This window comes from Lethenteron reissneri, chromosome 39 (assembly GCF_015708825.2).
Source record: "Lethenteron reissneri isolate LAM-NWPU_2019-01 chromosome 39, ASM1570882v1, whole genome shotgun sequence".
Taxonomy (NCBI): Eukaryota; Metazoa; Chordata; class Hyperoartia; order Petromyzontiformes; family Petromyzontidae; genus Lethenteron; species Lethenteron reissneri.
In genome coordinates this window covers 10,841,744-10,856,867 of record NC_083817.1, presented here as the reverse complement: position 1 = coordinate 10,856,867, position 15,124 = coordinate 10,841,744, and the positions used below count along the sequence as shown (strand labels likewise).

At 39.1% G+C, this 15,124-nt stretch overlaps 17 non-coding genes across 17 annotated transcripts; all 17 read left to right on the top strand.

The window, feature by feature from the left end:
• Positions 1–57: 57 nt before the first annotated feature.
• Positions 58–129, top strand: TRNAP-AGG (transfer RNA proline (anticodon AGG)). The gene has a single exon. It is a non-coding gene; the product is annotated as a tRNA-Pro (tRNA).
• Positions 130–1,340: 1,211 nt separating this feature from the next.
• Positions 1,341–1,412, top strand: TRNAP-UGG (transfer RNA proline (anticodon UGG)). Its single transcript has one exon. It is a non-coding gene; the product is annotated as a tRNA-Pro (tRNA).
• Positions 1,413–1,867: 455 nt separating this feature from the next.
• Positions 1,868–1,939, top strand: TRNAP-AGG (transfer RNA proline (anticodon AGG)). The gene has a single exon. It is a non-coding gene; the product is annotated as a tRNA-Pro (tRNA).
• A 791-nt stretch (positions 1,940–2,730) lies between these two features.
• On the top strand, positions 2,731–2,803 carry TRNAP-AGG (transfer RNA proline (anticodon AGG)). The gene has a single exon. It is a non-coding gene; the product is annotated as a tRNA-Pro (tRNA).
• Positions 2,804–3,621: 818 nt separating this feature from the next.
• TRNAP-AGG (transfer RNA proline (anticodon AGG)) lies at positions 3,622–3,693 on the top strand. Its single transcript has one exon. It is a non-coding gene; the product is annotated as a tRNA-Pro (tRNA).
• Positions 3,694–4,511: 818 nt separating this feature from the next.
• On the top strand, positions 4,512–4,583 carry TRNAP-CGG (transfer RNA proline (anticodon CGG)). Its single transcript has one exon. It is a non-coding gene; the product is annotated as a tRNA-Pro (tRNA).
• An 818-nt stretch (positions 4,584–5,401) lies between these two features.
• On the top strand, positions 5,402–5,473 carry TRNAP-CGG (transfer RNA proline (anticodon CGG)). Its single transcript has one exon. It is a non-coding gene; the product is annotated as a tRNA-Pro (tRNA).
• An 821-nt stretch (positions 5,474–6,294) lies between these two features.
• On the top strand, positions 6,295–6,366 carry TRNAP-AGG (transfer RNA proline (anticodon AGG)). Its single transcript has one exon. It is a non-coding gene; the product is annotated as a tRNA-Pro (tRNA).
• Positions 6,367–7,187: 821 nt separating this feature from the next.
• Positions 7,188–7,259, top strand: TRNAP-AGG (transfer RNA proline (anticodon AGG)). Its single transcript has one exon. It is a non-coding gene; the product is annotated as a tRNA-Pro (tRNA).
• Positions 7,260–8,048: 789 nt separating this feature from the next.
• On the top strand, positions 8,049–8,120 carry TRNAP-CGG (transfer RNA proline (anticodon CGG)). The gene has a single exon. It is a non-coding gene; the product is annotated as a tRNA-Pro (tRNA).
• Positions 8,121–8,925: 805 nt separating this feature from the next.
• On the top strand, positions 8,926–8,997 carry TRNAP-AGG (transfer RNA proline (anticodon AGG)). Its single transcript has one exon. It is a non-coding gene; the product is annotated as a tRNA-Pro (tRNA).
• A 789-nt stretch (positions 8,998–9,786) lies between these two features.
• On the top strand, positions 9,787–9,858 carry TRNAP-CGG (transfer RNA proline (anticodon CGG)). Its single transcript has one exon. It is a non-coding gene; the product is annotated as a tRNA-Pro (tRNA).
• A 455-nt stretch (positions 9,859–10,313) lies between these two features.
• Positions 10,314–10,385, top strand: TRNAP-AGG (transfer RNA proline (anticodon AGG)). Its single transcript has one exon. It is a non-coding gene; the product is annotated as a tRNA-Pro (tRNA).
• Positions 10,386–11,204: 819 nt separating this feature from the next.
• On the top strand, positions 11,205–11,276 carry TRNAP-AGG (transfer RNA proline (anticodon AGG)). Its single transcript has one exon. It is a non-coding gene; the product is annotated as a tRNA-Pro (tRNA).
• Positions 11,277–12,065: 789 nt separating this feature from the next.
• TRNAP-CGG (transfer RNA proline (anticodon CGG)) lies at positions 12,066–12,137 on the top strand. The gene has a single exon. It is a non-coding gene; the product is annotated as a tRNA-Pro (tRNA).
• A 455-nt stretch (positions 12,138–12,592) lies between these two features.
• TRNAP-AGG (transfer RNA proline (anticodon AGG)) lies at positions 12,593–12,664 on the top strand. Its single transcript has one exon. It is a non-coding gene; the product is annotated as a tRNA-Pro (tRNA).
• Positions 12,665–14,543: 1,879 nt separating this feature from the next.
• TRNAP-AGG (transfer RNA proline (anticodon AGG)) lies at positions 14,544–14,615 on the top strand. Its single transcript has one exon. It is a non-coding gene; the product is annotated as a tRNA-Pro (tRNA).
• The last annotated feature ends 509 nt before the right edge of the window (positions 14,616–15,124 follow it).

Below are 15,124 nucleotides of genomic sequence, written 5' to 3'. Positions count from 1 at the left end.
AATCGAAGTGTTCATTGAACCTCATTTTCAAACATTATTCACTGGTTGAAGATGAGTGGCTCGTTGGTCTAGGGGTATGAGTCTCGCTTAGGGTGCGAGAGGTCCCGGGTTCAAATCCCGGACGAGCCCAAGCACCATTTTCTTGGCGATTGGTAATTTTTGAACTGGCCCTGGCTTTCATCTTCATAACTTTTGCTGCACATCATGCTGAGGTATGGGCAATCAATGCTATCAATCACATAGCGTAGGGACTCCGTTCATCCATAAATTAGCAATCATGATAATTTATTGACACCAATGATGATACCATGATTAAAATCAAAATTGGTGTAAAATAAGCAATTCACGAAATCGCATCATTGAAAGGGTTTGTGCCTGACTCAATCTGGGCTAATTCTTGACTAATTGTCCTATTCTCTTTCAGTTTACTATTCAAAAGTTATGATTTTTACATGAAGCCTCGTATACAAGTACTCGTATTTATGCGTTATGTGGACACAAAGGTAGCTTGTTGGTCTCGGGTATGGTTCTCGCTTTGAATGCAAGAAGTTCCGGATTCCAAGCCCGGTCGTTTTTTTTTCTGGGATGAGTCGGCCATCATGAGGACAATACACGAAGACTCCTGCGACCTGAGTTGTATTCATCTCAATAGATTGTTAGAGTGTGTGGTGACTACACTATGGGGACCTCATTTGCCAGTAAAAATATGATAATTGGTTCTTTACCCTTCTATCTGGCAACAAAACTGACACCTTTTTGCAAGGAGTCATGTTTGCATAGACCGCAATACCTGCAGTCATAATACAAACAAGCATCTACACTATGGGGACCTCATACTCTGATGGTGCATTGTCCTTGAGTTGTGCGCCTTTTGGCGTCATCTGGTCCAACCCATATGAGACTAGGCTCGAAGGAAAGCTGTCTCTGGTGTGGACCAATCAACTTCAAGGACAGTGCACATTATCAGAGTTATGTTCTTTTGTTTGTATTATGACTGCAGGTATTGCGGTCTATGCAAACATGAATCCTTGCAAAAAGGTGTCAGTTTTGTTGCCAGATAGAAGGGTAAAGAACCAATTATCAGTGTGTGGTGAGTCAAGTTAGAAATGTCCTTAAATATTGGTTCCCATATAATTGTTTTTGTTATAGAAAAGTGATATTGCTGTTCGTACAAGTCTATAACCATGCATTTTCAAACCAACATCTTGGATTAAGAGCAATTTCAAAACTTTTTTGTGCCAAAAATGCTCATTATCTCTCAGCAAAGTTACATCTCATGAGATAATCGAAGTGTTGATTGAACCTCATTTTCATACATTATTCACTGCGTGAGGATGAGTGGCTCGTTGGTCTAGGGGTATGATTCTCGCTTTGGGTGCGAGAGGTCCCGGGTTCAAATCCCGGACGAGCCCAAGCACCATTTTCTTGGGGATTGGTCATTTTTGAACTGGCCCTGGCTTTTATCTTCACAACTTTTGCTGCACAGCATGTTGAGGTATGGTCTATCAATACTATCAATGACATAGCGTAGGGACTCCTTCGTTCATCCATAAATTAGCAATCATGATAATATCTTGACACCAATGATGATGCCATGATTAAAATCTAAATTGGTGTAAAATAAGCAATTCACGAAATCGCATCATTGAAATGGTTTTTAGCCTGACTAAATCTGGGCAAAGTCATATTGCTGTTCGTACAAGTCTATAGCCATGCATTTTCAACCAACATCTTGCATTAAGAACATTGTCAAAACTTATTTGTGCCAAAAATGCTCATTATCTCTCTACAAAGTTACATCTCATGAGATAATCGAAGTGTTGATTGAACCTCATTTTCAAACATTATTCACTGGTTGAAGATGAGTGGCTCGTTGGTCTAGGGGTATGATTCTCGCTTAGGGTGCGAGAGGTCCCGGGTTCAAATCCCGGACGAGCCCAGGCACCATTTTCTTTGGGACTGGTCAATTTTGAACTGGCCCTGGCTTTTATCTTCACAACTTTTGCTGCACATCATGCTGAGGTATGGGCAATCAGTGCTATCAATGACATAGCGTAGGGACTCCGTTCATCCATAAATTAGCAATCATGATAATTTATTGACACCAATGATGATGCCATGATTAAAATCAAAATTGGTGTAAAATAAGCAATTCACGAAATCGCATCATTGAAAGGGTTTGTGCCTGACTCAATCTGGGCTAATTCTTGGCTCATTGTCCTATTCTCTTTCAGTTTACTATTCAAAAGTTATGATTTTTACATGAAGCCTCGTATACAAGTACTCGTATTTATGCGTTATGTGGACACAAAGGTAGCTTGTTGGTCTCGGGTATGGTTCTCGCTTTGAATGCAAGAAGTTCCGGATTCCAAGCCCGGTCGTTTTCTTTTTCTGGGATGAGTCGGCCATCATGAGGACAATACACGAAGACTCATGCGACCTGAGTTGTATTCATCTCAATAGATTGTTAGAGTGTGTGGTGAGTCAAGTTAGAAATGTCCTTAAATATTGGTTCCCATATAATTGTTTTTGTTATAGAAAAGTGATATTGCTGTTCGTACAAGTCTATAACCATGCATTTTCAAACCAACATCTTGGATTAAGAGCAATTGTCAAAACTTATTTGTGCCAAAAATGCTCATTATCTCTCAGCAAAGTTACATCTCATGAGATAATCGAAGTGTTGATTGAACCTCATTTACAAACAGTTATTCACTGTTGAAGATGAGTGGCTCGTTGGTCTAGGGGTATGATTCTCGCTTAGGGTGCGAGAGGTCCCGGGTTCAAATCCCTGGACGAGCCCAAGCACCATTTTCTTGGGGATTTGTCGACAAAGACCAAGTCAATTTTGAACTGGCCTGGCTTTTATCTTCACAACTTTTGCTGCACAGCATGCTGAGGTATGGTCAATCAATACTATCAATGACATAGCATCGGGACTCCTTCGTTCATCAATAAATTATCAATTTCCTTCATATCATGATAATAACTTGACACCAATGATGATATCATGATTAAAATCAAAATTGGTGTAAAATAAGCAATTCAAGAAATCGTGTAATTGAAAGGGTTTGTGCCTGACTAAATCTGGGCAAATTCTTGACTCATTGTCCTATTCTCCGTCAGTTTACTATGCAAAAGTCATGCTTTTTACATGAATCCTCGTATACAAGTACTCGTATTTACGCGCTATGTCGACAGAAAGGTCGCTTGTTGGTCTCGGGGTATGGTTCTCACTTTGGATGCAAGAATTTCCCGATTCCAAGCCCGGTAGGTTTATTTTTCTGGGATGAGTAGACAATCATAAGGACAATACATGAGGACTCCTCCGACCTGAGTTTTATTCATCTTAACAGAGTATTAGAGTGTGTGGTGAGTACAGTTAGAAATGTCCTTAAATATTGGATCCCATATCATTGTTTTTGTTATAGAAAAGTCATATTGCTGTTCGTACAAGTCTATAGCCATGTATTTTCAACCAACATCTTGTATTAAGAACATTGTCAAAACTTATTTGTGCCAAAAATGCTCATTATCTCTCAGCAAAGTTACATCTCATGAGATAATCGAAATGTTGATTGAACCTCATTTTCAAACATTATTCACTGGTTGAAGATGAGTGGCTCGTTGGTCTAGGGGTATGATTCTCGCTTAGGGTGCGAGAGGTCCCGGGTTCAAATCCCGGACGAGCCCAAGCACCATTTTCTTGGGGATTTGTCGACAAAGACCAAGTCAATTTTGAACTGGCCTGGCTTTTATCTTCACAACTTTTGCTGCACAGCATGCTGAGGTATGGTCAATCAATACTATCAATGACATAGCATCGGGACTCCTTCGTTCATCAATAAATTATCAATTTCCTTCATATCATGATAATAACTTGACACCAATGATGATATCATGATTAAAATCAAAATTGGTGTAAAATAAGCAATTCAAGAAATCGTGTAATTCAAAGGGTTTGTGCCTGACTCAATCTGGGCAAATTCTTGACTCATTGTCCTATTCTCTGTCAGTTTACTATTCAAAAGTAATGCTTTTTAATGAAGCCTCGTATACAAGTATTCGTATTTATGCGCTTTGTGGACACAAAGGATGTTTGTTGGTCTCGGGGTATGGTTTTCGCTTTGGATGCAAGAAGTTCAGAATTCCAAGCCCGGTAGTTTTACTTTTCTGGGATGTGATAGACAATTATAAGGACAATACACGAGGACTCCTGCGACCTGAGTTGTATTCATCTCAATAAAGTGGTAGAGTGTGTGGTGAGTAAAGTTAGAAATGTCCTTAAATATTGGTTCCCAAATCATTGTTTTTGTTATAGCAAAGTCATATTGCTTTTCGTACAAGTCTATAACCAGGCATTTTCAAACCAACATCTTGGATTAAGAACAATTTCAAAACTTATTTGTGCCAAAATGCTCATTATCTCTCAGCAAAGTTACATCTCATGAGATAATCTAAGTGTTGATTGAACCTCATTTTCATACATTATTCACTGCTTGAGGATGAGTGGCTCGTTGGTCTAGGGGTATGATTCTCGCTTCGGGTGCGAGAGGTCCCGGGTTCAAATCCCGGACGAGCCCAAGCACCATTTTCTTGGGGATTTGTCGACAAAGACCAAGTCAATTTTGAACTGGCCTGGCTTTTATCTTCACAACTTTTGCTGCACAGCATGCTGAGGTATGGTCAATCAATGCTATCAATGACATAGCATCGGGACTCCTTCGTTCATCAATAAATTATCAATTTCCTTCATATCATGATAATAACTTGACACCAATGATGATATCATGATTAAAATCAAAATTGGTGTAAAATAAGCAATTCAAGAAATCGTGTAATTGAAAGGGTTTGTGCCTGACTCAATCTGGGCTAATTCTTGACTCATTGTCTTATTCTCTGTCAGTTTACTATTCAAAAGTAATGCTTTTTAATGAAGCCTCGTATACAAGTATTCGTATTTACGCGCTATGTGGACACAAAGGTTGCTTGTTGGTCTCGGGGTATGGTTTTCGCTTTGGATGCAAGAAGTTCAGAATTTCAAGCCCGGTAGTTTTACTTTTCTGGGATGAGTAGACAATTATAAGGACAATACACGAGGACTCCTGCGACCTGAGTTGTATTCATCTCAATAGAGTGTAAGAGTGTGTGGTGAGTAAAGTTAGAAATGTCCTTAGATATTGGTTCCCAAATCATTTTTTTTGTCATAGCAAAGTCATATTGCTTTTCGTACAAGTCTATAACCATGCATTTTCAAACCAACATCTTGGATTAAGAACAATTTCAAAACTTATTTGTGCCAAAAATGCTCATTATCTCTCAGCAAAGTGACATCTCATGAGATAATCGAAGTGTTGATTGAACCTCATTTACAAACGTTATTCACTGTTTGAAGATGAGTGGCTCGTTGGTCTAGGGGTATGATTCTCGCTTCGGGTGCGAGAGGTCCCGGGTTCAAATCCCGGACGAGCCCAAGCACCATTTTCTTGGGGATTTGTCGACAAAGACCAAGTCAATTTTGAACTGGCCCTGGCTTTTATCTTCACAACTTTTGCTGCACAGCATGCTGAGGTATGGTCAATCAATGCTATCAATGACATAGCATCGGGACTCCTTCGTTCATCAATAAATTATCAATTTCCTTCATATCATGATAATAACTTGACACCAATGATGATATCATGATTAAAATCAAAATTGGTGTAAAATAAGCAATTCAAGAAATCGTGTAATTGAAAGGGTTTGTGCCTGACTCAATCTGGGCAAATTCTTGACTCATTGTCTTATTCTCTGTCAGTTTACTATTCAAAAGTAATGCTTTTTAATGAAGCCTCGTATACAAGTATTCGTATTTACGCGCTATGTGGACACAAAGGTTGCTTGTTGGTCTCGGGGTATGGTTTTCGCTTTGGATGCAAGAAGTTCAGAATTTCAAGCCCGGTAGTTTTACTTTTCTGGGATGAGTAGACAATTATAAGGACAATACACGAGGACTCCTGCGACCTGAGTTGTATTCATCTCAATAGAGTGTAAGAGTGTGTGGTGAGTAAAGTTAGAAATGTCCTTAGATATTGGTTCCCAAATCATTTTTTTTGTCATAGCAAAGTCATATTGCTTTTCGTACAAGTCTATAACCATGCATTTTCAAACCAACATCTTAGTATTAAGAACACTTTCAAAACATATTTGTGCCAAAAATGCTAATTATCTCTCAGCAAAGTTACATCTCATGAGATAATCTAAGTGTTGCATTGAACCTCATTTTCAAACATTATTCACTGGTTGAAGATGAGTGGCTCGTTGGTCTAGGGGTATGATTCTCGCTTAGGGTGCGAGAGGTCCCGGGTTCAAATCCCGGACGAGCCCAAGCACCAATTTCTTGGGTATTGGTCGACAAAGACCAAGGTCAATTTTGAACTGGCCCTGGCTTTTATCTTCACAACTTTTGCTGCACAGCATGCTGAGGTATGGTCAATCAATGCTATCAATGACATAGCATCGGGACTCCTTCGTTCATCAATAAATTAGCAATTTCCTTCATATCATGATAATAACTTGACACCAGTGATGATATCATGATTAAAATCTAAATTAGTGTAAAATAAGCAATTCAAGAAATCGCGTCTTTGAAAGGGTTTGTGCCTGACTCCATCTGGGCAAATTCTTGACTCATTGTCCTATTCTCTGTCAATTTACTATTCAAAAGTCATGCTTTTTAATGAAGCCTCGTATACAAGTATTCGTATTCATGCGTCATGTGGACGCAAAGGTTGCTTGTTGGTCTAGGGGTATGGTTTTCGCTTTGGATGCAAGAAGTTCCGAATTCCAAGCCCGGAAGTTTTATTTTTCTGGGATGAGTAGACAATTATAAGGACAATACACGAGGACTCCTGCGACCTGAATTGTATTCATCTCAATAGAGTGTTAGAGTGTGTGGTGAGTAAAGTTAGAAATGTCCTTACATATTGGTTCCCATATCATTGTCTTTGTTATAGCAAAGTCATTTTGCTGTTCGTACAAGTCTATAACCATGCATTTTCAAACCAACATCTTAGTATTAAGAACACTTTCAAAACATATTTGTGCCAAAAATGCTAATTATCTCTCAGCAAAGTTATATCTCATGAGATAATCTAAGTGTTCATTGAACCTCATTTTCAAACATTATTCACTGGTTGAAGATGAGTGGCTCGTTGGTCTAGGGGTATGATTCTCGCTTAGGGTGCGAGAGGTCCCGGGTTCAAATGCCGGACGAGCCCAAGCACCATTTTCTTGGCGATTGGTCATTTTTTAACTGGCCCTGGCTTTTATCTTCACAACTTTTGCTGCACATTATGCTGAGGTATGGGCAATCAATGCTATCAATCACATAGCGTAGGGACTCCGTTCATCCATAAATTAGCAATCATGATAATTTATTGACACCAATGATGATACCATGATTAAAATCAAAATTGGTGTAAAATAAGCAATTCACGAAATCGCATCATTGAAAGGGTTTGTGCCTGACTCAATCTGGGCTAATTCTTGACTCATTGTCCTATTCTCTTTCAGTTTACTATTCAAAAGTTATGATTTTTACATGAAGCCTCGTATACAAGTACTCGTATTTATGCGTTATGTGGACACAAAGGTAGCTTGTTGGTCTCGGGTATGGTTCTCGCTTTGAATGCAAGAAGTTCCGGATTCCAAGCCCGGTCGTTTTTTTTTCTGGGATGAGTCGGCCATCATGAGGACAATACACGAAGACTCCTGCGACCTGAGTTGTATTCATCTCAATAGATTGTTAGAGTGTGTGGTGAGTCAAGTTAGAAATGTCCTTAAATATTGGTTCCCATATAATTGTTTTTGTTATAGAAAAGTGATATTGCTGTTCGTACAAGTCTATAACCATGCATTTTCAAACCAACATCTTGGATTAAGAGCAATTTCAAAACTTTTTTGTGCCAAAAATGCTCATTATCTCTCAGCAAAGTTACATCTCATGAGATAATCGAAGTGTTGATTGAACCTCATTTTCATACATTATTCACTGCTTGAGGATGAGTGGCTCGTTGGTCTAGGGGTATGATTCTCGCTTCGGGTGCGAGAGGTCCCGGGTTCAAATCCCGGACGAGCCCAAGCACCATTTTCTTGGGGATTGGTCATTTTTGAACTGGCCCTGGCTTTTATCTTCACAACTTTTGCTGCACAGCATGTTGAGGTATGGTCAATCAATACTATCAATGACATGGCGTCGGGACTCCTTCGTTCATCAATAAATTAGCAATTGCCTTTATATCATGATAATAACTTGACACCAGTGATGATATCATGATTAAAATCTAAATTAGTGTAAAATAAGCAATTCAAGAAATCGCGTCTTTGAAAGGGTTTGTGCCTGACTCCATCTGGGCAAATTCTTGACTCATTGTCCTATTCTCTGTCAATTTACTATTCAAAAGTCATGCTTTTTAATGAAGCCTCGTATACAAGTATTCGTATTCATGCGTCATGTGGACGCAAAGGTTGCTTGTTGGTCTAGGGGTATGGTTTTCGCTTTGGATGCAAGAAGTTCCGAATTCCAAGCCCGGAAGTTTTATTTTTCTGGGATGAGTAGACAATTATAAGGACAATACACGAGGACTCCTGCGACCTGAATTGTATTCATCTCAATAGAGTGTTAGAGTGTGTGGTGAGTAAAGTTAGAAATGTCCTTACATATTGGTTCCCATATCATTGTCTTTGTTATAGCAAAGTCATTTTGCTGTTCGTACAAGTCTATAACCATGCATTTTCAAACCAACATCTTAGTATTAAGAACACTTTCAAAACATATTTGTGCCAAAAATGCTAATTATCTCTCAGCAAAGTTATATCTCATGAGATAATCTAAGTGTTCATTGAACCTCATTTTCAAACATTATTCACTGGTTGAAGATGAGTGGCTCGTTGGTCTAGGGGTATGATTCTCGCTTAGGGTGCGAGAGGTCCCGGGTTCAAATGCCGGACGAGCCCAAGCACCATTTTCTTGGCGATTGGTCATTTTTTAACTGGCCCTGGCTTTTATCTTCACAACTTTTGCTGCACATTATGCTGAGGTATGGGCAATCAATGCTATCAATCACATAGCGTAGGGACTCCGTTCATCCATAAATTAGCAATCATGATAATTTATTGACACCAATGATGATACCATGATTAAAATCAAAATTGGTGTAAAATAAGCAATTCACGAATCGCATCATTGAAAGGGTTTGTGCCTGACTCAATCTGGGCTAATTCTTGACTCATTGTCCTATTCTCTTTCAGTTTACTATTCAAAAGTTATGATTTTTACATGAAGCCTCGTATACAAGTACTCGTATTTATGCGTTATGTGGACACAAAGGTAGCTTGTTGGTCTCGGGTATGGTTCTCGCTTTGAATGCAAGAAGTTCCGGATTCCAAGCCCGGTCGTTTTTTTTTTCTGGGATGAGTCGGCCATCATGAGGACAATACACGAAGACTCCTGCGACCTGAGTTGTATTCATCTCAATAGATTGTTAGAGTGTGTGGTGAGTCAAGTTAGAAATGTCCTTAAATATTGGTTCCCATATAATTGTTTTTGTTATAGAAAAGTGATATTGCTGTTCGTACAAGTCTATAACCATGCATTTTCAAACCAACATCTTGGATTAAGAGCAATTTCAAAACTTTTTTGTGCCAAAAATGCTCATTATCTCTCAGCAAAGTTACATCTCATGAGATAATCGAAGTGTTGATTGAACCTCATTTTCATACATTATTCACTGCTTGAGGATGAGTGGCTCGTTGGTCTAGGGGTATGATTCTCGCTTCGGGTGCGAGAGGTCCCGGGTTCAAATCCCGGACGAGCCCAAGCACCATTTTCTTGGGGATTGGTCATTTTTGAACTGGCCCTGGCTTTTATCTTCACAACTTTTGCTGCACAGCATGTTGAGGTATGGTCAATCAATGCTATCAATGACATAGCGTAGGGACTCCTTCGTTCATCCATAAATTAGCAATCATGATAATATCTTGACACCAATGATGATGCCATGATTAAAATCTAAATTGGTGTAAAATAAGCAATTCACGAAATCGCATCATTGAAATGGTTTTTAGCCTGACTAAATCTGGGCAAAGTCATATTGCTGTTCGTACAAGTCTATATCCATGCATTTTCAACCAATATCTTGCATTAAAAACATTGTCAAAACTTATTTGTGCCAAAAATGTTCATTATCTCTCAGCAAAGTTACATCTCATGAGATAATCGAAGTGTTGATTGAACCTCATTTTCAAACATTATTCACTGGTTGAAGATGAGTGGCTCGTTGGTCTAGGGGTATGATTCTCGCTTAGGGTGCGAGAGGTCCCGGGTTCAAATCCCGGACGAGCCCAAGCGCCATTTTCTTTGGTATTGGTCGACAAAAACCCAAGTCAATTTTGAACTGGCCCTGGCTTTTATCTTCACAACTTTTGCTGCACAGCATGTTGAGGTATGGTCAATCAATACTATCAATGACATGGCGTCGGGACTCCTTCGTTCATCAATAAATTAGCAATTGCCTTTATATCATGATAATAACTTGACACCAGTGATGATATCATGATTAAAATCTAAATTAGTGTAAAAAAGCAATTCAAGAAATCGCGTCTTTGAAAGGGTTTGTGCCTGACTCCATCTGGGCAAATTCTTGACTCATTGTCCTATTCTCTGTCAATTTACTATTCAAAAGTCATGCTTTTTAATGAAGCCTCGTATACAAGTATTCGTATTCATGCGTCATGTGGACGCAAAGGTTGCTTGTTGGTCTAGGGGTATGGTTTTCGCTTTGGATGCAAGAAGTTCCGAATTCCAAGCCCGGAAGTTTTATTTTTCTGGGATGAGTAGACAATTATGAGGACAATACACGAGGACTCCTGCGACCTGAATTGTATTCATCTCAATAGAGTGTTAGAGTGTGTGGTGAGTAAAGTTAGAAATGTCCTTACATATTGGTTCCCATATCATTGTCTTTGTTATAGCAAAGTCATTTTGCTGTTCGTACAAGTCTATAACCATGCATTTTCAAACCAACATCTTAGTATTAAGAACACTTTCAAAACATATTTGTGCCAAAAATGCTAATTATCTCTCAGCAAAGTTACATCTCATGAGATATCTAAGTGTTCATTGAACCTCATTTTCAAACATTATTCACTGGTTGAAGATGAGTGGCTCGTTGGTCTAGGGGTATGATTCTCGCTTAGGGTGCGAGAGGTCACGGGTTCAAATCCCGGACGAGCCCAAGCACCATTTTCTTGGCGATTGGTCATTTTTGAACTGGCCCTGGCTTTTATCTTCACAACTTTTGCTGCACATTATGCTGAGGTATGGGCAATCAATGCTATCAATCACATAGCGTAGGGACTCCGTTCATCCATAAATTAGCAATCATGATAATTTATTGACACCAATGATGATACCATGATTAAAATCAAAATTGGTGTAAAATAAGCAATTCACGAAATCGCATCATTGAAAGGGTTTGTGCCTGACTCAATCTGGGCTAATTCTTGACTCATTGTCCTATTCTCTTTCAGTTTACTATTCAAAAGTTATGATTTTTACATGAAGCCTCGTATACAAGTACTCGTATTTATGCGTTATGTGGACACAAAGGTAGCTTGTTGGTCTCGGGTATGGTTCTCGCTTTGAATGCAAGAAGTTCCGGATTCCAAGCCCGGTCGTTTTTTTTTCTGGGATGAGTCGGCCATCATGAGGACAATACACGAAGACTCCTGCGACCTCAGTTGTATTCATCTCAATAGATTGTTAGAGTGTGTGGTGAGTCAAGTTAGAAATGTCCTTAAATATTGGTTCCCATATAATTGTTTTTGTTATAGAAAAGTGATATTGCTGTTCGTACAAGTCTATAACCATGCATTTTCAAACCAACATCTTGGATTAAGAGCAATTTCAAAACTTTTTTGTGCCAAAAATGCTCATTATCTCTCAGCAAAATTACATCTCATGAGATAATCGAAGTGTTGATTGAACCTCATTTTCATACATTATTCACTGCTTGAGGATGAGTGGCTCGTTGGTCTAGGGGTATGATTCTCGCTTCGGGTGCGAGAGGTCCCGGGTTCAAATCCCGGAAGAGCCCAAGCACCATTTTCTTGGGGATTGGTCATTTTTGAACTGGCCCTGGCTTTTATCTTCACAACTTTTGCTGCACAGCATGTTGAGGTATGGTCAATCAATGCTATCAATGACATAGCGTAGGGACTCCTTCGTTCATCCATAAATTAGCAATCATGATAATATCTTGACACCAATGATAATGCCATGATTAAAATCTAAATTGGTGTAAAATAAGCAATTCACGAAATCGCATCATTGAAATGGTTTTTAGCCTGACTAAATCTGGGCAAAGTCATATTGCTGTTCGTACAAGTCTATATCCATGCATTTTCAACCAATATCTTGCATTAAAAACATTGTCAAAACTTATTTGTGCCAAAAATGTTCATTATCTCTCAGCAAAGTTACATCTCATGAGATAATCGAAGTGTTGATTGAACCTCATTTTCAAACATTATTCACTGGTTGAAGATGAGTGGATCGTTGGTCTAGGGGTATGATTCTCGCTTAGGGTGCGAGAGGTCCCGGGTTTAAATCCCGGACGAGCCCAAGCACCATTTTCTTTGGGATTCGTCAATTTTGAACTGGCCCTCGCTTTTATCTTCACAACTTTTGCTGCACAGCATGTTGAGGTATGGTCAATCAATGCTATCAATGACATAGCGTAGGGACTCCTTCGTTCATCCATAAATTAGCAATCATGATAATATCTTGACACCAATGATGATGCCATGATTAAAATCTAAATTGGTGTAAAATAAGCAAGTCACGAAATCGCATCATTGAAATGGTTTTTGCCTGACTAAATCTGGGCAAAGTCATATTGCTGTTCGTACAAGTCGATAGCCATGCATTTACAACCAACATCTTGCATTAAGAACATTGTCAAAACTTATTTGTGCCAAAAATGCTCATTATCTCTCAGCAAAGTTACATCTCCTGAGATAATCGAAGTGTTAATTGAACCTCATTTTCAAACATTATTCACTGGTTGAAGATGAGTGGCTCGGTTGGTCTAGGGGTATGATTCTCGCTTAGGGTGCGAGAGGTCCCGGGTAACAAATCCCGGACGAGCCCAAGCCCCATTCTCTTGGGGATTGGTCGACAAAAACCCGAGTCAATTTTGAACTGGCCCTGGCTTTTATCTTCACAACTTTTGCTGCACAGCATGTTGAGGTATGGGTCAATCAATACTATCAATGACATGGCGTCGGGACTCCTCGTTCATCAATAAATTAGCAATTGCCTTTATCTCCATGATAATACTTGACACCAGTGATGATACCATGATAAAATCAAATTGGTTGTAAAATAAGCAATTCAAGAACATCGCGTCTTGAAAGGGTTTGTGCCTGACTCCATCTGGCAATTCTTGACTCATTGTCCTATTCTCTTTCAATGTTTACTATTCAAAAGTCATGACTTTTTAATGAAGCCTCGTATACAAGTAGTCGTATTCATGCGTCATGTGGACGCAAAGGTTGCTTGTTGGTCTAGGGGTATGGTTTTCGCTTTGGATGCAAGAAGTTCCGAATTCCAAGCCCGGAAGTTTTATTTTTCTGGGATGAGTAGACAATTATAAGGACAATACACGAGGACTCCTGCGACCTGAATTGTATTCATCTCAATAGAGTGTTAGAGTGTGTGGTGAGTAAAGTTAGAAATGTCCTTACATATTGGTTCCCATATCATTGTCTTTGTTATAGCAAAGTCATTTTGCTGTTCGTACAAGTCTATAACCATGCATTTTCAACCAACATCTTAGTATTAAGAACACTTTCAAAACATATTTGTGCCAAAAATGCTAATTATCTCTCAGCAAAGTTACATCTCATGAGATAATCTAAGTGTTCATTGAACCTCATTTTCAAACATTATTCACTGGTTGAAGATGAGTGGCTCGTTGGTCTAGGGGTATGATTCTCGCTTAGGGTGCGAGAGGTCCCGACGTTCAAATCCCGGACGAGCCCAAGCACCATTTTCTTGGCGATTGGTCATTTTTGAACTGGCCCTGGCTTTTATCTTCACAACTTTTGCTGCACATTATGCTGAGGTATGGTCAATCAATGCTATCAATGACATAGCGTAGGGACTCCTTCGTTCATCCATAAATTAGCAATCATGATAATATCTTGACACCAATGATGATGCCATGATTAAAATCTAAATTGGTGTAAAATAAGCAATTCACGAAATCGCATGATTGAAATGGTTTTTAGCCTGACTAAATCTGGGCAAAGTCATATTGCTGTTTCGTACAAGTCTATAACCATGCATTTTCAAACCAACATCTTAGTATTAAGAACACTTTCAAAACATATTTGTGCCAAAAATGCTAATTATCTCTCAGCAAAGTTACATCTCATGAGATAATCTAAGTGTTCATTGAACCTCATTTTCAAACATTATTCACTGGTTGAAGATGAGTGGCTCGTTTGTCTAGGGGTATGATTCTCGCTTAGGGTGCGAGAGGTCCCGGGTTCAAATCCCGGACGAGCCCAAGCGCCAATTGCTTTGGTATTGGTCGACAAAAACCCAGGTCAATTTTGAACTGGCCCTGGCTTTTATCTTCACAACTTTTGCTGCACAGCATGTTGAGGTATGGTCAATCAATACTATCAATGACATGGCGTCGGGACTCCTTCGTTCATCAATAAATTAGCAATTGCCTTTATATCATGATAATAACTTGACACCAGTGATGATATCATGATTAAAATCTAAATTAGTGTAAAATAAGCAATTCAAGAAATCGCGTCTTTGAAAGGGTTTGTGCCTGACTCCATCTGGGCAAATTCTTGACTCATTGTCCTATTCTCTGTCAATTTACTATTCAAAAGTCATGCTTTTTAATGAAGCCTCGTATACAAGTATTCGTATTCATGCGTCATGTGGACGCAAAGGTTGCTTGTTGGTCTAGGGGTATGGTTTTCGCTTGGATGCAAGAAGTTCCGAATTCCAAGCCCGGAAGTTTTATTTTTTCTGGGATGAGTAGACAATTATAAGGAC